This window comes from Xiphias gladius, chromosome 6 (assembly GCF_016859285.1).
Source record: "Xiphias gladius isolate SHS-SW01 ecotype Sanya breed wild chromosome 6, ASM1685928v1, whole genome shotgun sequence".
Taxonomy (NCBI): domain Eukaryota; kingdom Metazoa; phylum Chordata; class Actinopteri; order Istiophoriformes; family Xiphiidae; genus Xiphias; species Xiphias gladius.
The window spans coordinates 7,759,657-7,783,674 of record NC_053405.1 but is presented as its reverse complement, the minus strand read 5'-3'; the positions used below and the strand labels follow the sequence as shown (position 1 = coordinate 7,783,674).

General features: G+C 42.5%; 1 protein-coding gene across 3 annotated transcripts in view; it reads left to right on the top strand.

Annotated features, from left to right (window-relative positions):
- Nucleotides 1-24,018, top strand: part of kank4 (KN motif and ankyrin repeat domains 4) — an 81,911-nt gene that overhangs the window by 711 nt on the left and 57,182 nt on the right. For 2 of the 3 annotated variants that reach the window (XM_040128404.1, XM_040128399.1), the window contains exon 1: nucleotides 2,190-2,477. The exons of the other annotated variant lie outside the window; for it this stretch is intronic. The gene's annotated coding sequence lies outside the window, so the exon portion shown is untranslated. Of the gene's footprint in view, nucleotides 1-2,189; nucleotides 2,478-24,018 lie in introns of those variants that run through there. 3 annotated transcript variants of the gene reach the window in all.

The following is a 24,018-nucleotide window of genomic DNA, read 5'->3' as shown; positions in this document are numbered from 1 at the left end:
CTTCACTACATGAGTGCGCCGGGACATCACAGGCCTACCTCATTCACTGTTATTTCAAAGCTCACATGTAATATTTAATAATTGCTTAATGGACACGATTTCATTACAGCTGTCATAACAGGCAGGTGATTTATCCAGATTTTAAAAAAGGGGGGTATGTTTTCTCTCACATCCCATCTAAAATCTAACCATCTCACCAGGAGAAGCATTAAAAAAAAAAAAAGGGGTTACCTCCCTCATCACCTCCTGATAACATCATTTTCTCAAGGGGAGCCAAGTAATATGAACAAGGCAGAGCCCGCCACCCATGTTCTGAGGATATACTTCACTACTCAAATCCAAAACATGACCTTGTTTTTGATTGGCTATTACATTACACATTGGACGCAGCGGGGTTGTCAGACACGGAACGAGGTCACCGAACAGATCTGAGCAACGAAATGGTTGCGGAAATGTCCTTTTTCCTGGAAATGTATTCCTGTAGTTGCAGGAGAGTTTGTTTTGTTTTTTTCCATTTTTCGAAGACGTGAAACCACCGGTTTCACCCCATCCACTTTGTTGAATTTGAACAAACCCGTCCCAACTGTGAATGCAAACATGTTAGAGATATCGCTGCCCACTGGCAGAGCCAGCGGGAATTTAACCCCCAACCTGTAGTAGCAATGGGGATCGTTCTCCGTGCACTGAGCGGTGGAGTCGGCCTTTATCAAGGCAGGCTTTGTCCCAGTAGGCACGGAGGTCTCAGCGGCGGGTGGCGTGGCGGCTCAAAGGCCCTGGCCCACGACATGAAAACGGCCCCCTCCATCCCACACCCGCTTTCTCTCCCAGGAGGGGAACACTGGGGGGAAGATGAAGGCGTGTTGAGCAACAGGCAATAGTGCGCTCCAGCAATGGGAAGCGCGTCCTGAAGTCTCCTACAGTTTTCCTCTCAACAACAAACCCCTCTGTACACACACGTATGCACTGCTTTTCCCTCTCTCTGTCCAATTTTGCAGGCCGGCCAGGTGTAACATTATTAACCATTTAATCACACCCATTTCTACAGTCCCTGCCCCTAACACGCACATAGTCAACGCAAGCACATCAACTTATTAGGCCTACAACTAATGATTATTTTTCTTTTATTCATTATTTTTTCAGTAACAGATCATAGGGAAAGTTTGACATTTTGGAATATCCACTTATTTGCTTTCTTGAGTTACAGAATCAGATGAGCAGATTCATACCTGCACGGTAAATACTGTATAATGCTTCTGCCAGCGACTGGGGGAAACCGAGTGGTATAGCAGTAGCGGTATTGAACTTTTACTTTAATTGTTTCGTTTCCCAGAGCCCAAAACTAAAGGTTATTTAATATACATGGATATCAAGCAGAGAAACGTGTCAAATCCCCGTATTTGGTGTAGGTTTGCTTAATAAATAGTTTGAAATGATTATCAAAGTTGCTGAGAAAAATTTCTGTCAATTGCCTTATTAATTAAAATAAGATCAGGAAATGTCTGTATGTCACAGGCGATGGCCTCACTGTGAAGAATGATTTTTTCCTTCTCAGATTGTTTCATTTCGGGCATTTTTAGAGCCTGGAAGAGGTGAAAATATTTCACAGGGAAAACGCAAGAGGGGTTTTTGAAATCATTTTGATCCCCCAGATTTGTCTCTTGGGAGCACTGGATTTTCTCAAGTACCTTTTTCAGCTCCGCAACTTAATGATAACTTAATGGTATCTTTGTTTTGCTCTCCCATCAGCATCTTTATTTATTTTCACCGAAAGCCCTGGCAGACATTTCTCACAGGCGCTGTTCAAGTGAGATTAGTTTTATGTCTGCGTGTGTCTGCGTGTGTGTGTGTGTGTGTGTGTGTGTGTGTGTGTGTGTGTGTGTGTGTGTGTGTGTGTGTGTGTGTGTGTGTCAGTAAAAGAGAGTTAATGAGATCCTTTATGAGTGTACGCATGTGTGCAAACCCCCGCATGCATATAGTATGTGCATATATCAGATCAGATCAGATCTCAGGCTGCATGTATGATTTCTCTCTCTCTCTCTCTCTCTCTCTCTCTCTCTCTCTCTCCGCATACTTCAGAGAATCTGAGCGACTCCCCATTTGATGCATGCTGAGGAGGTGGGTGTTTCCAGCCCAGCTGCTCTGATGTTAGGAAACAGTAACTCTTCCATCCTACTCAGTCTGGTCTTTACTCTCCCGGCTCTCCTGTTCCAAGCCAGTCTGTCTGCCCTCTAGCGTAGTACTCTCCTTTCACCCACCACTATTCATCACCATCTAGGATACATTTCCACAAACCCACGCAGGCAGACAGAGTACCGTCCTAGTGGGCTGGAGAGTTTGCTTTTGGCTGATAGGCAGAGATATATGTGTGGTGCCTTGGAAAGACGTAGAGAGTGGGGATCTGTAGCAGTGTTGTTGAAGCTGAAGTTTCGTCCCCACTACGTTTTCTGTCCCAAAGGACACCACACGCGGCTGCAGAGGTAAGGGAGGGATTGATGTGGTCCTCACTTTTTTCTACATCTCTTTCTTTATTTGACTTTTCTGCTCTCGTTTTTCCTTTCTCAGCTGTTTTTTGTTAATTTCTTGTGTACCTCCTTTGCCATCCCCTCCTCTCCCACTCTCTTTTCTCAAGGTATCTTCTGTCAGATTTAGCATATTCATCTCTGTTTCTTTTTTATTCTTTTTACGTCTTCCTTGCTACTATCTGTTGTTCTATTTTAAATTTCTGTCCCTCCTGTCTTGGTTGACGTTAATTTTAAAGACAGTTTGGGCTTTTTCTTTTTCTTTTGTTTTTTTTTTTACTGAATCCACATTTTCAAATCAGCACAGGGGAGTTTATATACATTCCAGCCATACTGTGAATACTGGCTTTTATCATCTTTCTCGCTGTGTGTGCTGATGTTTATGTTCTTGCCATAAGCTTTGGGATCTTCAGCATCTGTGCGTGTTAATCAGATGCTGCAAGGTAGGCATGCATACACATACTTGTACATGTATGTACAATCATACTGACAAGGAAAATCTCTTTCTTCATCTTTATTTTTTTTCCCCTCTCTCTTTCTGTGAATTTTAAGACCCTCTATACGGGTTTATCCCTTCTCTAAAGCATTTAATTAGCCGGGCCAGGTTTCAGTAAAATTCCCTGCTGGCCTGACTAATGTTTTTCAGCTGGAGCCTGACTTGCACGTATGCATACGGTCACGGTTCACACATACTGCAGAAAGTGCACTAACAAGGCGGAGGATGGAGTAGAGAGGAAAAGGCGAGGGATGTTTGTTGTTTTGAGTGATTTTATGTGCAACTTTGGCACGATTGCTTCTCGGCGATCTGCGTGCACTCACTGTGCATCCTGGCTTTGACTCTCACCCTCGCTCTCTCCCTCTTTCGCTCTCTATCGCTGCTCTCTTACGGTCTGCATATATTATCAGTTAGTTTTGGTCACTGCTCCGCCTGCCACAGAGCGTTTGGCCATGGTTGGTTGGCTAACCGCAGCTACACAACATTAAAAAGGCAAAGCGTTCCTGTCACATGGGGCATGTTTATAGGGTGCCACACTGCGTGTGTGTGAGTGTGTGTGTCCGTGTGTGTGTGTGTGGGTTGTATGCTGCATTCACAGACATTAAGAACTCTTCATTCATGCTCAGGTTAAAGGGCACATTGTTATTCATACACACGCACGGCGTCCTCCGAGATAAGGCTGACCTGCATTAGTGTAACGTCCCACGCTCTGTGTGTGTCTATGTTTTATATGTCTGTGTGTGTCAGTGTGATTTCTTTGGAGGTGCAGAGAGGTGAGTCACTCCAGCTCAAATGCTGGTGGCTGTTAGAGTCAGTCGCGGTAATGGTGCCATGATGTGTGATTTGCAAATTGACACTGTCTGACTAAATCATGTATCTGTGAAATGTCCGCTTTTCAGGAAATGAAAACAAGCAAAGCTGCCTTTTTTTTGTAAAAGTTTGAGTCCCGTGAATTTTTAAGGTTATCCAGTGCAATCTCAGAATTTTCTCACACTCAGAGGAGCTTGTGATCCTTCGAAATCGAGTTGAAATATTAATATCAGCAAAAGCAGAGTAACAAGGTTTGCACTGGATCGGGAGCATTAAAATGATAAATTTGTTTTGAACTGATTTTTTAGTGACTCACTCAGAATTCTGCGATGAAGAGACTGTGACGTTTCCACCACAATTCGTGGGTTTATTTGCCTGTGACCCACAGCTGTGACATTGCTAAATCAAAGCAGCAAACTCAACAGAATGAGTAACGTTTAAGAGGAAAAAGCTCATTTGAGAAAATCTAATTGCACAGATCATATTTCTTTGTTTTTTTATTTATAATACACAGCTGGATTTTCATCTTTGTATGAAGTATTTGTTTTTAGCAAGCACAGTGACTCTATGGATGGCAATATTGATCTTTTCAGTTCAGACTGAAAAATCCCAACAACTACTGGATCGATTTCCACAAAATGTTGGACAGATTTTAATGATGTCCAGAGGATGAACCCTAATGACTTTGGTGATCCCCTGACTTTGTCGCCAGGGCCACCATGAGGCTGACATTTGTGGTTTTGAGTGAATTGTCTCGACAACTGTTTAATGGCTCGCCATGAAATTTGGAATCGTAATAATTTCTGTCAACTCCCCTGACTTTTCATTTGTCGCCATCATCATCAGTTTTTGCACGAGGTTCCCATCAGTCTCACTTGTTTAGTGCTAAAGAGCAAATGTCGGAATGTTAATATGCTAAACTAAGCGGATGAAAATGGTAAACATTAAACTTCCTAAGCGTCAGTGTGTTTGAATTGTCATTGTAAGCATGTTAGCATGATGATGTTAGCATTTAGCTCAAAGCATGGTCCTGCTGTGGAAACCATATCTTTAGGGACCAAGCCCCTGGTAGAACTGTACAGTAAAATTTTAGCGGCTTAATCTGATGGAAAGTGCATTTAAGCAGAGAAACAGACACACACACGCACACACAAACACACACACACACACACACACACACACGCTCACACTTACACGTACAGGGCCCACCCAGAATCTGTAGCCATTCCAGTGAGTATCCTGGGTTGGCTGCTCTTATACAGAGAGAAGCACAGAACAGTTGCTTCACACTCAACAACCTAACGTTCGATGTTTTTCTTCCCTGCTCACGACGCACACAGTGGGGGAAAAAAAACACACCGCTCTGTTTGTGTCTTCTGAGTTTGTGTGTTGGTCACGATGGTAATTATTCAGATTTATTCTAAAGATAGCCGTCAGCAAAGAAATAACTCAGGACAGAACACACGGCACATGACACGATCTCTTCATGCAAACATTGTAGCGATGTGTGTGCGCGCCTGGCGTGTCTGGAGCAGTGTGCTGCAGGTTGTTTTCTCACTGAGTGAGAGCTGAGATAGGCAGTAATATGCATGGTGTGTGTCTGTGTGTGTGGGCGTGAAGTTGACCAGTGCCAGTCAATGCCAGTCTGTGCTCCGTCTCGACTGGCTGAGCGCCCGGTGCTCCCATGTGGTTCATATTCTCCAGACTTCCACATCCACCGATTCCTCCTCAAGCTTCTTCTTTGTTCTCCCGCACAGCGTGAGTGTTTGTGCACTAATGTGTGTACTGAATTGATTGCTTAAAAGGATGAAGGTGTTCATTTTTTTTTTTTTTTTACCAAACACAAAGACCAAACAAAGATAGAGAAGGGAACAATGTGAGGCGTGTATATGTGCGTTTGAACAGGGTGACGCTAGGTTGGACTTTTTATTGTTTTTTCTCCACAGTATTTCTAGTATAAAAAACACTGAGACAGAGAGAGAGAGATGCTCTTTCGTGGAACAAGTGGCAGAGTCTGGGTTAAGGGGCTTTAGGGCTTCTTAGCTGCGCTACGGGATGGAGAGGGACTCCCGAAACTCTCTGTCCGTGTCAGTCAAAGAAGCCAGAAACCCCTCACTAAGAACACACACAGATACATGAGAGCCAACTCTCTCTCTCTCTCTCTCTCTCTCTCTCTCTCTCTATCTCACACACACACACACACACACACACACACCAGCTGAGCGAACGCCTAGGGATAGCGCTACTAATCTCATTCTCTGTTGACACACTATTCCTCAGCTGTGCCATGCTTTCACAGCTTTCTCTCTCACCATGTTGGTATCCTAAAGCTGGAGCTGTATTCCTTCCTTTCAGTGTCAGAAGAGGGGTGAGTTCACGCTGGGCCAGAGGTGTGAGTGTACTCTGCGCTTGCAGCACATCTGCTCTGCAAACCACAGCTTCCCACAGACTGCACGACTTTGCAGAAGTTCAGATAAAGTTGCTTTGTGGCCCTCAGATGTTTTTTTGTTTTGTTTTTTTGGCTGGGTAGTGTGAGAGGAGAAATTCTAAGTAGTCTAATTCATCGGATTGTCCAACACTAGCGAATACAATGAGGACAACTTTAGTACACTCCGGTATTAATTTACTTTATTTTCACACGTGACCCTTAGAAAATAAGGATTAAAGATAAATGCTATTAGATAAAGTATAAAAATATAAATATGTGGATACAGAAAAACATGAAACTTTATTTCCTTTTGACAAAATGAGAATTTTGTAGGCACCAACGCTCTGGCCCCTGACTATTCATGAGTTTGTTGTGGCTGAGGTGGATCCAGCCCATTTTTTGGACAGTAGCCAGACAGCATAGAAGTCATTGCCAAGGAAGGCAGATTTCTTTCTTTGCCCTGAAAGCACATTTTGTGTTTTAAGGAATGTCAGCTGGCTTAGATCTGTACACAGCAAAGTCTAACTACAGACTCTGAACTCATTTAACCTATCAGTTTGGTTCTGTGGGCAAAACAATTTGAATCATTCATTTCGGTGTTGTATAAATGACATGGCACATCGCAACTCGGAGACCCCACCTTATCTCTCCCAGCGTTTATTTACTCCTGTCCAGGTTAAGATTGATTTCTTGTAATTATAAGAAAAGGGTGGAAAGAATATGTTAGAATGGGCAATGCCAGTTTCCTCCTTCAACCTACAGTGCCTTTGTCCTATATAACAACAATATACAGTAGCTGATCTGACAATGAGCTGCACTGTCATCACATTCACCATGTGTTTTATTTTAACAAGACCATGAGAAATCCCCACGGTTTTGATGCATTTTTATCAGTCGTGGTAGGTTTATTTATGTTGGGCGACAGAGCAAAAAAAAAAAAAAAAATCTTGTTAGTCACCATCACGCCTTCAACCTCTGGATTACTGAGCATATAACATGCCATAACTGTTGAAAAGTTACAGTGGAGAACTGCCGGTGAGTTAAATTCTGCCGGTTAGCACATTGCATGGGCATAGGCCACCCCCTTCTTTTTCATTTTTATTGGGCCTAATGTCACGTTCGATGCGCTGACATTGATTAGGAAGAAACACAAAGGCAGTTGTTTTGGGTTTGGGCATTTAGAATAGACAAAATTATCCATCAGCCAGAGGTTAAAGTTCCTGCTGAAAGATGAGGTTTCATACTTTCACCCCAACCTATTACTTTTCCATGTTTTGTTCAGCCAATCATATCAAAGCATTCGTGACAAAGGAATCTCTTTTCCTTGATGACATTAGCCTTTTGGAAGACCCTGCTTTTCATTTTTCTCGTGCAATACGTTTTCAGATGCTAAATCTGGGTCAGAACAATGCCTGTGTGCCACTCAGTTCTCTAAGTTTTTCCCAAACCCTTGCCTAAATATTACAAAAAAGCAGTGCTTACAAAATACCTGAACACCACTAAGAGCGGCGGCATTAAGTGTCTTCTTGCGACACGTTCCTGTGGGAATCTGTCTACTCTTTGACACACAGCGGGTTTTGCTGTGCATCGATTTGCATCGTGAGCAGTGTTGGAGAGCTCAGCAACAGTACGTGTGTTTTTGTGGCGTCTCCATGGATACGTGAGTGGGTGAGTTTAGCTGGACAGGGTCACTGAGGTGGGCTGCAGTTCATCACTGAGGGAAGCTAGAGGAACAATACAAGCTGTAAGGCTTCCCTTGTTCTTTGGCTTGCAGTTGGGTGGGGGACACCAGCCTGGTTTTCACTTTTCAATTTAACTATTCTTTACAGCAATTTCAACGGTAATCCAAAGGAAACTTACGTTTTTAGGTCATTAATTACTCACCTTTTACTTTACATTATAATTGCATGGTAATGTAGTTTCTTGCGAGGATTATTTTGAACATGTCCTCGCAGTAAAAGGGTTTAAAATCTTAGAATAAAGAAAATAGAAGAATGCCTTAAATGTACAAAAGAATAAGAGTTTTAAAAATATTCCAATCTGATCTACAAAAAATAAAAGGTGACAAACAGTTTGCTGTGATTGGGTTTGTTATACTGTACTGCCTCAAACCATATATTTGATTTTAGTAAATATGAGCTAAAACATGTAAAACAACAGTAATCATCCTTTAAGATTAGAGGTAGGAATATAGTTTCCAGTGAGTTAGAAGCAATCTTCATATATACTGCCAGGTTTTTAGGTAAAATTTAAAGCTAGGTCCTGCACTGCAGCTCAGCCAGAAATAAAGTAACACCACTGGACAATTCTCAAGGAACAACACTCAGGAACAAAGGCTAGGTCCATCCTTACATTGTTTCGCTGCTTTGTATCCCACTGCTTCTTAATGGGTTCCTGGCATTGACAGGCAGGAAAAAACAGGGCCGGTCCTCAGATGAGCCGAGAGTGCCGAGGGTGACGTGGGACTTCCTTAATGGAACCTCCGTCGTGAAATACTGTGTTGTAATTGGCTGGCCGGAGGAGGCAGGAACTTCCTGTTCGAGTGTTGTTGAAAGTGACCACTCCCTGCGAAGAGTCGAAGAGTGTATGCATGTATGTTAGTGTTCATGTTTGTGCATGTCTTTGTGGTAGAATCCTGAAATAACCTTTAGTTTTCAGAGTGTACATTTGAATAATGAAGATGCTTGTGTGTTCATAAAAATTTTTTGAAATGGAGCAGTCGCTGCAAACTGATCCAGGCAAACTGTGTTCCACTCAAACACACTTTAATACCTGAAGCATATGCAAAAGCACTTTTATTGCATTACACAATTTGCATTACAGTGTCTACTTAAGCCATCCGTGCTCTGCCTATGCTGCCTCACGGCTCACGTCACAATCATTGATGCTACAGCAGTGCGGAATTGCAGAATTGTAGACATGTCTACGTGTGTCTTTTTGTCAACACCTGCTGTTTTCTGTGTGTCTTTGAGGTTTCTTTTTTTACCTTTTTAAACCTGTGGACTTGTGAATGAGTCACGCGCCAGTTCAGTGAGGTAGTTCACAGCTAAAATGTGTTGTTCGTCGGCTCAGAATATACCCAGGCTCTGATGCCATCTACTTAAAGTTCATTTGTGACTGTGTGAGCTGCTGCTGCTGTAGCTTTTGCTGTATTCGTTCCTCTTGTCTTTGCAGGTGTGTGGGTTGTGCTGTTGTTTTCATTGTTTTCTTGACTTTGTCCCCCGATTTGCTGCAGAGGGTGTCAGTAATGAATGGCAGATGTCAATATTCAAATTGTATTCAAGTATTGTTTTGCCCCGGCGTGCCTCTGTGTGTGCCTCTGTGCACCTGTGAGAATGGAATGATGGTTTTCATTTCTGTCTTGTACTCAAAGCCCCCAACCTCATTCTCAAGATAACTTCAACGCATGCTTTCGCCGTCTGAAAGAGGTTAAAGCACACACATTTGAGATGAGAGACGTAAAAAAGAGCACAAGAAAGGCAGAGCTGAAACAAAGATGAAAAGGGAGAAAAAAGTGAAGAGATGGCTGAGAGTGAGTAGATGGGAGATATTTTCTCAGTGTGACAGAGGGCATTTATGTGTGTGTGCGTGTGTGTGCGCGTGCAAAAGGTTGTTTGATGTTCTTCACATCTTTCAAACTAACTGGTGAGATAGCTCGCAACTAATGGGTTGCATGAAGCTCAGGAATGTAGATCAACAGATGAATGCCTCCCTGCTGCATATAACTTGTGTTTGTGTGTGAGAGTGTGAAATAACACTGCGCATGTATGCAGTGTTGGCACACGCACACGCACACACACACACACACACACACACACACACACACACACACACAGTTGCAACCAAGTTGTGAGCTTTCAGTGTGTGTTTGTCTCAGTCAGAACCTCTCTCGTGTGAGTTGCAGAGTGTCTTTCCTCTGTGGAGCTGCTGCCTGACTGGGATTGAATGAATCGTGAACTCTGTCTGTTCCTCCACCTGTGACTATGTGATTGTGTGTTTCTGTATTTCATTTTCTCACAACTTCTTGTTGGAGCTGCTAAAACACTCTTTTCTCACTAAGGACCATGCTGACACTTCTGTATCTTAGTGTCTACGCCACTTGTTTTCTGTTGTTATGTAATTCCACAGTTGTGGTCAATCCTGTTTCAGTGGTTTCAAAAGAATTGGCAGTGCCAGACTGACTGAATGTCAGCTAAAAACCAATCCCGAGTCCCACAAATGTAATTTTGCAGGACAGATAGTTTACGTAAAACCGTGTAACGATAAAAAACTGGCAAATAATATGACCATTAAAATATTTCCATATACCAGGGGCATTGATGAAAAAGTTTGTGACACATTTTGTGGCATAAATGTCTCTGTGGATATGTACTGCCAGAAATGATATTAACGATAATGTGTGCTTTAAAATATAAGGCTTGTTAGCTCATAACAGAGTTTTGCTGGCAACAGGTAAAAGGATCAAAATGTTAGTAAAAAGGCATTTTACGTAGGGTAACACTTTATTCAGTGACGGGCAGGCAGGATCAGGCAAACAAACACCAGACTTGGCAAGCAAAACATACACAGGTAAGAGGCAGACATTAAATTAATTAGATAAACTTGCAATAGCTGAAAAGCAAAAACTATCTTTAACTGAGTCCTAATTCAGGATCTGCCTCATTTGAAGTGTGTATTTCAAGAATTAATACATCAAAATGGGTTGAAAAGGCTGTGCCCTTCCAAACGCATTTGTTAAAAGCGGTCCTCAATGCAGCGTTTGGGGCCCTCAGTATTCCCAAGTCCATTGTACATCCTTTGAATGAGGCGGACCCTGATTTGGGACTCTACTACAGAGTCAAATAGTCAAAAAAATCGCGGCCTATGTCCTTTCCTAACCCCTTTTCCACGACCTCAGTGGAAAATGGCATGAGATCAAGGAAAGGAAGGAGAATCCAAAAGGACTTAGGAAAAGACGTCTCATATTGGCTGACATATGGACTGTTTTAGACCACTGTCTCCTGGGTCTTCGATGTGCCAAAGACGTCTGTGTGCGGTGTACATCGGATGTGTGGTGCAATCCTGTCTCTCCTGGACAAAGTGGTCCACTTCCCCAAACTGGCACAGTGTGCTGAAGTTGACCATGGCTTTCAACACCATGCCAACAGCCACATGGTCCACATGCACAAGATCAATTGAATAGGAAACGCTTCCACTCTGTCCAGCTTCAGGCAATCTAGGACAGCACTGGCAAATGTCTTGACATATTCGTTGGTTACCCTGGTGCAGTCCATGACACCAGGGTGCTAGTCCAGTGTTTGTCAGGGGCTTTTGCCCACCAGCTGGTTACTTCATGTGGGGGCTGGGGGATACCCTTATCCGACTGCACCAGTTAACCCCATTACCCCATACCGGTAACCAGTGAGGGGAAGAGTTGAGGCACACTTCAACGCCTACCATGCCAGAGCCTGATCCATTAAAGAGAGGGCCTTCAACATGATGAAGACACGGTGGCGAGAGATCGTCTTCAAAGCCCTGGGATTGGATCACACCTTTGCTCTTAATGTCGTCGCAGAGTGACGACACTAATGTCGTCTCAGAGCTTGCAGCACTGCCTGCACTGATAGACTGTCCCTCACCTCTGCAAGATCATGATTATTTCATTTTTTAAAGTGAATAAATGGCTTTCCTGTTACAGTTTGGTTTCAGTCAATAATTCAAGAACATTCCTTCTACATTTTTGTTTGCACATTAATAAATCAAGAACTTGCTTTTTCTTTCACACGGTGTTTGTCATATTTATTACAGTGGATATTTCTGTGAGAGATGCGAAGATCATGGGCTACCTAAGAAACATTAAAATCATTGACTATCTGTAAAACCAGTGGTAGGCTTCCAACTGGTCAGTCTATTCTAAATAATAAATGTAGGGTGTCTGAATGTAAATGGAAGTATTTAGTAAATAGGACAACATGTCCTGCATAGTCTACATGTGTTCCATTACTACCAGACTCCTTTTGTTTTTACCTGTGTGGTCATTATATATAGCTTGTAGATTTCAGAGGAATAGGTTGGTCACTTTGCATTCAGGTACTTCTACATTTACTCATCATGTGCATCACAGTAAAGAACATACATTATGTCGCACGTACAGCAGAAATCTCGTGTTTGAGGTGACAGTTCTGAAAAAGGGGCTCTGACATCTGTCATCTGTTTCTGCTGGCCATTTTGTAACAGGTGGGAGGACGGGGCTTTCACAGTACAGTGAGTGAGGCAGTGGTGAGATCAGTGGTCAGGGACAGTTATGACAGGTTGGATAGGTTTTTGTTTGTGGATTGAAGCAATATGTACTCAATACTATTCCTTTCATTCAGCAACTGAAGAGCTTTGTATTTGACTTCTTTCAATTAACACAACAGGATTCCTTATACGTTTCTTTTACTTACTTATTTCTTTAAACAAATTTGGAAAAAAGGAATCATTCATTTTGGTTGTATGGAGCAACATCCCTTGCTTCCTCCTTTTCAGCCTGCTTTTTGCCCCCACCCCTCTTTGGCCTTTTAGTGGGTGGCTTTGAGCAGTTGGAGGGCATAGATTCCTTCTCACTATCTGTGCCAGGCAGGAGGGACATTCCTGAAGGCTCTTCACATCCAGAGGATGAGGCTTCAGCAGCAGTCTGGCCATGGTTTGGCACCGAGCATGAGGCAACAATGGTGGGAGGCTGAATGGACGGCTTTTCCCCAAGTGCCTCATGCATGGCATCAAACCATGGCCAAGTAGCTGCTGTTGCCTCACTATTGTCTGTGCCTGTGCCGTTTGGGGTTTCTTCAACTCTTATTAAAACCATGGATAACAGAATGTTACGGAAAGGGGAGATTTGGCAGAATTCACAGTGACCAATAATGGAATAGTCTAAATGTTACTAGCCATTCAAATATGTGGCTAATCATAATTGCTTTCGCCTCAAATGTTCAAAAAAAGGGAATAAAATGTGTAGATAACTAATTAATAGGCACTTTACATTTCCAAATAGAAGGCTGGAGTAGCCTATGTAAGCCTGTTTTAGTTCTACAGCATAATATCCACAAACACTAGCCCACCACAGTGCCTAGCCATATGATTTGCTTTACCTTGTAAATGGTTTTTTGGAAGCCTGCATGGCAGTCACTTGCCCCTCCAGCCACAATTCTTTCACCACCTGCCAGTAGGTCCAAAATAGCTTAATGAGCCATACCCATTTATAATAACATTTTAACCACAAATATATACTCAGAGCCTGGGGGATTTGGCTGCATTTCTCTTCCCACTTTAGAGATGATCCAGTTTCACAGATGCTGAAACCCTTGCCTTAATAAAGGCAAGGGTTTCAGCATCTGTGACTGAAAGTAAAATTAATAAATGATATTCCTAAAGGCTGGCAATACGAAAATGTTCAAAATGGGGAAAAAACTAATGCAAACTGCGCATTTGATATGCTACAACGTCGACTTCCCTGATCATTTTACAACAGTTGTCTAACATTCATTGTTCACCCATGGGTTTAACATATTGTTGAAAGTTCAACATAAGCCTATTAGCAAGCTATGACATAGGATGGAAAATGCTTTATAAGCAACGGTACCTTACATGATGATCTGCATCCCTTGTCGGTCTTGTTGATCATTTGTTTTCGTGAACAGCCAAATGGTGCGTCCCTTTAAATGTTGCTGCCACAAGGAATTGTGGGACGGCATTATCTCCTTTCATAAAGGATGGCCCAGTGTACCCTATGCTAAAGGAGATAAGAAGTGAAGCACTGAAATACTTTCCCTTAGCATTTAGAGAATTCGACCAGCTCTTATCATGGCCGCCACTTAAAGAAATTCTGGGTCATTTCACTCAGTTAGGAAGCTTCCTAAGCAAAAAAAAGAAAAAAAGCTATTCGACTGCAGCCAGAGACTCCAAAAAGAGAATCAGAGGCATAAGTGGAGGGAGAGAGAGAATGCACAGGTGTCATCTTGACACAATCAGGCTAGATTGCAGCACTTGAACTGGCACACCCACCGTGAATGACTACAATCAGCAGGATTGTATCATCAGGGAGGCCTTTTCTGAATGTCAATCAGGGCCAAGTGTTTGAAGCCATTCCTCGTTTTTAAAAAAGCAGTTCCTCCATATATCTTTACAGCAAAATTGCATTTAAAGAAGTTTTCCCCGGTGTTTTGGCAGTACAAGAAGTTCATAGAAGGAGATAAATGCAATTAAATTATTGGAAGAGTTGTGTGTTAAAGGGCTGTCTAAAATTTAAATTTTTAAATTTATTTTTGAGGCACAGAGGTTGCAGTTGGATAGTTTATGGCAAATAATAACAATAATAATTACAACAGCAGTGATCTGTTGGGATGGCAATTTTAGTCAATCATGACACAAAATAGGGATTCTTTGCATGCCTCGCGTTGATGTCTGCAGAGCCTGGATATACTGTTCACGTGATGTTTCCAACAGTGTGGTTGTGAAGAATAAAAAATGGAATTCAAATATCTCTTGACCAGTTATATAGAAAGGGTGACAATGCATTTTCATACTTGCAGATGACTGGCCATCCTATCTTCTTCTATCATCTTCTGGCCCCTGCAGCTCCAGAAGTTGCTGACACGGTGCCATTATCTCCCTGTTCTCCCCGGTAACTAAAATACACAGACAGCTCTCCATGTCAGCCAATCAGATAACAGATAGCCCCTGATTTCGAGTCAGCGCAGCAAGCCTTTCATCCTGCTGCTAGAAAGCATTTTGCTAGACGGATGGGATCCTGCGGAGTGTTTACTTTATGCAGCATCTAAGAAATGGACACAATGGGAATGAAGACGAGAGGAAAAAGAGAGAGAGAGATGAACTTCTGCTTGGTCTTAAAGATGGAGAAACACATGAATGAAGGGAGGAGGAGGGAGGAGGGTAGGGAGGGGAATATATAAGAGCAGGGAGTTTGGAGACACAGAAAGGAAGAATTGAATAGGACTGAAGGAGGGAGGGATGATGGGTGGAAGGAGACAGAAACCCTCTTTCATCTCACCTCTGCCATGTCAATATAAGGAGTCCTGGTAGAGACACACTGAAGGAAAGAATGAGTAAGAAAGAGAGCGAATTTTGGCACAGCATTCCAGAGGCCACGTTTTCCCTGCTATCTGTCTTTCAGCCTGTGTGTCCCCCAATCAGATATTTTGTATCAGTCAGCAGTGGGACCTTGAAACACTGAAGCATCTCTTTTTGCACCCAGTATATCAGATGCCAAGAGATTAAGGAACGGAAAGGAAGGAGAGATTGAAAAGGGAAAGGGGAAGAAAAAACGGATGGAGATGTGGGGAGGTAGCAGTGATGGGGGAGAGGGGAGCGAGGGAGAGAGCTGAATTGCATCTCTGATATACTATATTTGGCATCTTAAATGAGGGTTTGGTTGGGTAGCACAAGTACACAGTCTCTGTGGAATATATTTCCTTGCACCGCAGTCATATTTCCTTGGCAACATTAGTGTCTTAATGAAACTCTCATCTGAGCCCAGATCAAGCCTCAGAGTAAATTGGTTTCCTCTGCTCAAATCTCTGGTTGTACCGCATATTTGCAATGGCCGTAGCAGGCTTTCCTGTTCAAATGAGAGGAAGAATCCTATAATGACTATCATGATCCCCTGACTTTTTGCCGCAGCGCCACCACCAGGTTGAAATTTGTATTTTTGAGGGAAATATCTGGAAAACGATTTGGATGTATTGTCATGCAATGATGAAATTATACTTTCTTTTCACTGATGCGATCCCCTGTATTTTCATCTAGTGCCACCGTGGGGTAGAAATTTTCAGTTTTTCCAACACTTGGATTATGACCAAGTAACTGCAAAATGCATCGCATTCCCATCAGCCTCAGCTGTGGGAGCGTGTTAGAATGCTGACATTAGCATTTACCTTATAGCACTGCCTAAGTACCGCTTCACAGAGTGGAGGGCATGGCTGTAGACTCTTCTGGTTTCACAGTAACTTAAATTGGGCAGTGCTGTCAGTGAATACTTGGCCAGTGACACATTTATATTGTGTTGGCTCAGCACTCCAGCACATCTGAAATGAAATAACGACTGTGAAGTCATCGTTTAGCTTTAATTTGAGTGTGTTTACATTCATAGTTGAGTGAATGGTGTTGGAGTGTTCAAAAGCTGGGGCTACTCTTTAGCCATTTAAGCTGAAAATCAGCAATTGTTCCCTTTTAAATCCAGGGAATTAAGAGCCCAAACAATACAAAATGTCTCTATTCACACACTACAGAATGCAAAGCACTGTATACAGGCATCTGTCAATAGAAAAACTGAGAAAACATTGAAAATAAGAAAAACAGCAGTTTGCACCATCAGTTATACATCGCTGTTTGTTCCTGCTGTGCCGTCATGTCATTTCCCAGAAGATGGCAAAAGCCAGCACATGCTTTGCCAACCTGCATCGCGGCACAAACACAAACCAATAATGACCCACTGACGCTTTGTTTTTCCGTGTCATGATGCCACTGCTGTGCATTGTCTGCAGCTGACTAAGCCGCTTCAAATCTCTCTATGCAGTGCAGCACTTTGGCCACCTCCCGGAGCCCCAGATTTGTCCTAAACCATTTCAGCTGGGACAGTTGTGCCAACTGTGGCATAATGTGGAGAGAAATAACTAGCTTGAGACACAAAACCCAATTTGTCACCAGGATCAAGCAGATGGGCAGTGTTTAGTATATCTGTTTGGTCCAGTCCTGTCATCTCTTTATCTGAGCATCTTGCGTACTTATCTGGCATATCATTGTAGATGGCCATCTGTTTGTTTACTGTGAAAATATGTAGGCTAGCTCGACAACCTGTATGTCTCTGTGTCTTTTATCTTCCAGTAGATTTATGGTTAGTTTGTGTCTTCTATAGAGGGAGTCAGTGTATTTACACCACGTGTGTGTTTGTGCTCATCTCCCTCCTTTATCAACGTTTAGAAATATGATTCTCTCCCCCAGCCTCCCGCTGAGCTTTTAATACCATGCACACGCACATACAAAGACACACAAACCGGCATGCGCAAATGGATAGATAGAGAGGTCTGAAGAAAAAAAGAAAAAAAAACAAACAAACAAAAAAAAGGATTTTCCATCTCTTCCTGGCTCTTAGCTTGCGGACATTCAGGATGAAAATAACCCATGTGTCTTCCTTTTTATGCACCTCTGTCCCTCGGTGACTTCTCGCTTCCTTTCACCTCTCTCCTTCCCTTTTCCTCTCTCGCTCCCTGTCCAGCCCCCCTCCCTCTCTCCAGCTATCCATTCATCAGGCCTGCGTGAGAGTGAAGCTGGGAGAGAAGAGATGAAAGACGCAGTGGAGTTTTCATCATAGACACACATGCACACACAGTTCTTTTAATGTAGTTTGTGTGTATTGAACTGAATACATGTGTCTGTTTTTCTTGGATTGAGGCAGTTTTTAAGCAATCGACACGTTCCGCTTCCCGATTCAGAAAATTAGGATTAATGTACTTTGCCTAAATCAGAAGCCGCGCGTGCGTGCGTGTGTGCGTGTGTGTGTGTGTGTGTATGTGCGTGTGTGTGTGTGTGTTTGTGTTTGTGTGAGTATGCGCTTGTGTGCCTTAAAAATAACCGGGATACGTCAGTTACCAAGGTACCGTGACGGTGCATTTTAGATTTCACAAAGAGTGTGTGTGTGTCTGTGTGTGTGGGTAGGTGGTTGCATGCATATTAGTCAATGTGAATAAGAGCACGAACACACATTTCGCATGTTTTTGTTGGCAGATGTACACACTCTCTCTCTCTCTCTATGTCTCTCTCTCACACACTCACACACACACACACACACACACACACACACACACACACAGACTAAACAGACCCTTTGTATTAAGGCCACAACTAACTATTATATTTTCAGTATTGATAAATTTGCCTGTTATTTTTCTGATTCATCCTTATTCATCTATGAACTGTCAGAAAATTGTGAAAAGGTCTCATCACAATTTCCCCAGAGCCCGACGTAACATCTTCAGATTTATTATTTTGGTCCAACCAACAGGCCAAAAGCCAAAGATATTCCGTCTATAGCCACAGGATGTTTGGTATGTTTGCATGATGAAAGACTTAAATGATTAATTGATTAGTATCGTTGATTAGGTTTTTTTTGTTAATGGACTAATTGATCAGTCAACTAATGGTTTTAGCAATGCAATAAACAATTCTTCCCTTTAGTTAAACTGCCCTTTTATGAATTTAAAGTACGTTGCTAATCACTACAGGAGCCAGCAATAACGGCCAAGCTTAAATGCCATTTTTCCTGTGTTTGCACTGTTAACATTAAAACCGTTTTCCTTGTCTGTGGCAAAATCCTTTGTGCAGCATCTTGAAATTGAATGAACTGTTGTGGTCTGGATACAGTGCTGCTGAGTGGGGGCCCCGACGTCTCCACACCGAAGCCCGGTTGACTCTTGACATACAGCTTTGTGAGGTGTTTAACATGGTGGTGAATGGGAAGAGGATAAGCTGACAGGCAAAAAGAGCCCTCCTTTGATGGGATTAGCCCAGTGGCAGAGAGGGACTAGTGCTTTAGATTGATTAAAATGTAATCCTGGTGGATAATCATGTCTCCTGATGTGACACGTGTGGCCAGCACCATCATGCAGCAGCCCCCCCCCCATCTCTGTCATACACATAAATACAAACAAACTGTGCCTCCAGTCACATTCACACTCTCTGTCTTATTCTCTCCTTTTCAGTTCTTACTGTGGCTATTCTTGACCACTGGTTCTTAGAAAAGGTCAAGAGGAATGGACAAGAGATAGCAAACATGGAAAATGAACACTAGCTGTCATGTCATCTGCCACTCAACGAAGATGAATTAGGAGGGTTTAAGAGATGGTGTTGAGCCTTCACCTCAGGTGGTTTTACTGTTCATGTAAGGGACTGACTGACTGACTGACTGACTGACAGAAAGACACTGTCTGAAATCACCACCTTGTTCAATTATTTAATATTCCAAAAAACTGAAAAGTATTGTGAGAGGTAGACTTACATATCTATCATAGGCAACAATGTATTTGTACATTGAGGGATTTTTAGTAAGAGTTAGTGTACATCCTCCGGATACCGCATTTTTCAATTCCAATGTGGGAATGTTTGAGGGGCATAGTAAAGTAAATGCAGTGCACCAGGTAGCAAATAGTTAGTGAGTCTTTTCGTGTTGAAAGCCCTGATTTTTATTGTGAAGTCTGGCAGACTCTGCCGTGTGACATTTGCAACAGTTTCAAGTGTGTCCTCCAAGTCTTAGTTGTTCATGCTTATTGTTGCCTTTCCCCAGGGTTCATTTTATACTGTTGGTCATAATGCAAGTGCTGGAGAAATGTCATTTGTTTGCAGCTGTCCAGTGAGACAGTTGTCTTTATCTACCTGGAAGTGGATATTTATAAAAGATGTTGTCCCTGTTAGAGACTCAACTCTTTAATACAGGCGAACCGAAACGAATGCTGGCTTTGTGGTGCCAGTAGTGCTAAAAATACCAGACGCTTAAAAGTTATCAACAACAAGTCTGATAATTAATCATTCAAGTCATTCATCAGCAAAAATGCCATACCTCTGCTTCCAGTTTCTCAGATGTGAGGGTTTGCTGCTTTGTAATCTAAATATCTTGGGGTATTGGACCGTTGGTCGCACAAAACAGGCACCTTAAGGATATCACTTTAGGCTCTGGGAACTTTTCAATTATTTTCCGACATATTATCGACTAGACAGTTGGTGGGGAAAAAAATGGCAAATTAAATGATAATAAAAGCAGCTGCAGCCCTAGGTGACAGTGACATATAAATGCTGTGTCTTAGATGAACAGTCTGATTATATTGTGTGCCTCAAATTAGCAGCGCCACAGTAAGGTGGTCATTTATGGCATCCATATACACACAGAATTGTGTCAGTGTTTCCAAGCTTTGTTCCCAGATGTGATTCATGGGAACACTGCGCATGAGGTGCACTGACGGTGTGTAACTGCAGGCAACTATCAGAACTTACTTGTGCATTATCAGGATGGGAAAGAAACACTCCGAGCTCAGTAGAGTCTCCGCGTGATAGCCTGGAGTGTGGGAACTCGCCCGCAGCCCAACAGAGGAAGAGGGCTATTTATTTTAGGTTCGTGTAACACATCCATGGTCTGGATAAATTTAGCGGTAATGTATTTGTCATGTTCTGAGGGAGGGATATTAAAATGTGATTATGGTGGGATTTTGTTAATGGTGATTTTGTGGTTTAGCTTTGGGTATTGGAACACAGTTGGCCTACACCGGAAGAACTGGGTCTTTTATTCATACTCCCTGAACTGTTTGTTCTGGCATTTATACCGTGGGTTGTATTAGAGAGAGGCAATGAAAGAAACTGTAACAAAGTGCATAGTGAGAGAATAACAAAGAACAAAGAGTGGTAGTGCATACTGGCAATTAGGAGACGGAAAGCAATAAAACTAATGGCAGCTCACAGGCAGCCACAATACAACACCCAGGCTATTTATTTCAGCTTCCCACAACAATCACACAAACATACTGGGTGTTAATGTGGAGCTGTTCATCAAAATATATCCCCTTGTTCATTTTTATCTCACCTGCACAAGCTGTACATTTCTCTCCCCCTCTTTCTTTTTTGCTCAGGGATTTCTTAATATCATGGCAACTCAAGTGACAGCGTCTCCTCCTGGCAGACAAAGCAGGGGGACAGGAAAGGAAATCAATTTTGAGAGAATAATAGAGAGGCGAGATGTAAGACGATGCATGCTGGTACGTGGTGAGATGAAGAGACAGAGATGTGATTATTGACCTTGATTCTGCAGCTATTCTCTGGTCATCAAAGAAAAAAAAAAACCCCTCTCAGGCCATATTTTGCATGTTAACATATGGAGGCATGTCAGCATGTGTGCTGGTGACATTCGCGTACATTACATTATAATCTTGATGATTACGGGAAAATTGAGTAGGCTGGTGAGGCTGCAGCTGCCCATTTGCTCTCTCATTGAATTTGTTCTCTTTTTTTTTTGCATAATTTGTTTGTTTAACACTTTCTTCATCTTTGCTTTTCGGGTTTTTCTCTTGCCTCTTTCCGATTTGCTCAATCTCTGTGTCCCTCTTTCGCACACAGCCATCTGTACTGTATGTCTCTGGCCATCTGCTCTCTCAACCTCTTGACAGTTGTTTAAATGTCACTCATTGATGGAGATTGAGAGGCGAGCGGATTAAACTTTTTTCGACTTTGTTTCTCCCCCCCCACATCACTCACAGTGTGTGATAGTAACAGACTATAAAGGGTGGTTTTCTCACATCAACATTGTGAAGAGGAAGGGGATGGCTTGATTTGAAGGGCACTTCCCTCAAGGTGATTTTCTAATAAACATACTGCGCAGGTTCTTTAATGGTATGCTAATCCGTTACACCCTGTGCTACGTCCAGGTTACTGGAAACCGCTGACTTGTTTTTGATTGGTTTTGGGAAACGCTGTCAGCTTTGCGAAAGACTGGCAACCCGTCCACGTAGTCCCCCGCCTCTTGCGAAATTTGAGCTGGGGAACGGTTGAGCCCCCCATTGACCGTAAAAAGCACGAGGGGGTATAAATGATGGATGCATGCGTCACATTTCTGTGCCCCGGTAAGATAAGACCGTTTTTTGGGCCTCACAACAGTTCATCATGAGTCACAGATGCACATTGAAGGCTTTCTGCATACATCATACTTTTCATCCTTTCTGTGATTCTGTATGATTTTGTTGCTCAGCATGTTGTGGTTTACTGTCACTTGAAGCAACAGTTCAACATTTTGAGAAATAATCATATTTGCTTTCTCTCTGAGACTTCGATGAGAAGATCAATACCATTCATATGCAGGGACCTCACACCGAGGTTGCGACGCCTTTACAGAGGCCTGTACTTAAGCTTGTACTCACCAACAATATCTGGCAACCAGAGCTAAAGCCATAATGTGCTGGGTGGATGTATCAACCGTTGTAACTCCCCCTAAAATCAAATATTGTCCTTTTTACTTTCTCTTTATCTATTGATTAAAGAAAATATACAGTGTGTGTTACTTTGTGAGTTTTAGAAGTGTTGGTAGGCCTATTTTTGTACTTTGGACAGAGCCAGGCTAGCTGTTCTCCCCTACTTTTAGTCTTTATGCTAAGCTAAGCTAATTGCCTTCTGGCTCTAGTTCTGTACAGGCATGAGAGTGGTATAAATGTTCTCATATAACGTTTGGACCGAAAACAAATAACCATCTCTCCCAAAATGTTGAACTATTTCTTTAAGACTGTTTAAGTTAGTGAGTTTATCGTTTAAATTCTCCATTAAGTAAAATGCTGAACATTTGCTCATCACAGCTCTCAAACTTTTTAAGACTTGCTTGTGGTGTCTCATTTCATTTTATTGTAAATTAAATACCTAAATGCCCTTTTCCCACCACTGCGCAAAATAATTGGAAGATATTATCCTGGGCTATGGGGAGCTGTCATTGTTTGTCATTTTATAAGCTAATTGAGTAATCAATTATTTCTAGCTGCACTGCTTGATTAAAATTTGATGATGTAGTCTCACTATGAGCTTGTATTAAGTATATGCTATTTTTGGCTATAATTGAAAGGGGGATATTTAAAGTCCTCATCCTTTTTTATTTAAATATTTTTATTGCTGTCCCTCTTGTTTTGAGATTCAACCTCCTTTGACTTGTCCCTGGTCCCTTCACCTCTTCTCTCCATCGAGTGTAAAGGGTCCAGCAAAGGCACTCAGCACTGTGTCCAGCCCTCCCAGCTGTAGGAAGTGTCCTCATTTTTTATGAGCTTGCAAAGTGTAAATTCAAATTGGCTTTTCCAACACTGGCAGGTTGACAGCCAACCCATGCGTTTCCCAGGTCAGTAGTCCAGTACGAAGGTTGAATGAGAGAGGAACGACGTGACGTTGTCATGGGTTTATGGCCACAGTGGTGAGGGAGAGGAGCAGGAGAGGAGAGAGAGCCGAGGCATAAAGCAGAGACAGGTTAGAGAAATGAAGGCCGAGTGTGCACTCGGCTCGGAAGCTAAAATAAGAAGCAGGAAACAAACATGGCTTTATTCCATCCATTGAAGAGAGAAATAAAGAAGGAGTGTGTGTGTGCACGTACATGCAGTTATGGTCCTTTGAAGAGCAGGGGGAATCCCACTGAGGTGACCAGCTCCCTGAATTCCTTGTTCTCCCAGTTTCCCGTTTGTGGTTCCTCTTGCTTAAACCACATGATCATGTCTTTACAGCACGCTCATTGACAAACAGAGAGCCATCCAGAATACACTTCTGTGGTTGTATATCAACCGGGGGGCGGTATTGGTTGAGGAAATCAGTAAAGCTCTGTCCTCCTTCAGCTAGGAACTTAAATCCCGCCAGCATCATTAGAGTTGTCCCTTAACCAAACAGTAAAATGCTGTGGTGGCACTGGGTAGAAACTGTTTGAATGTTTCACTCTCCAGTGTGAAAAAAAAGCATGCATGTTCAGCAAAACCCCTCTGTATGTAAGGTACATTGAATTTCTTCATAATTCACTTATTTTTTCACCTTTTTCACGTGTTCCTCTGCACTCTTGGATAGTTGAAGTCACATTACATCAGTGCCAGATTGCCTGAATCCATGGCAGACAATTAAAAGTATTTTTGATAGTACAAAATATTGCAGGACAAATGTCATTCAAATCGGGAAGCACATGCATGAGCAAGGCTGTGCTCCAAGCCCGCACAGAGGGTTGCCTAAAAAACAGCCAAGTT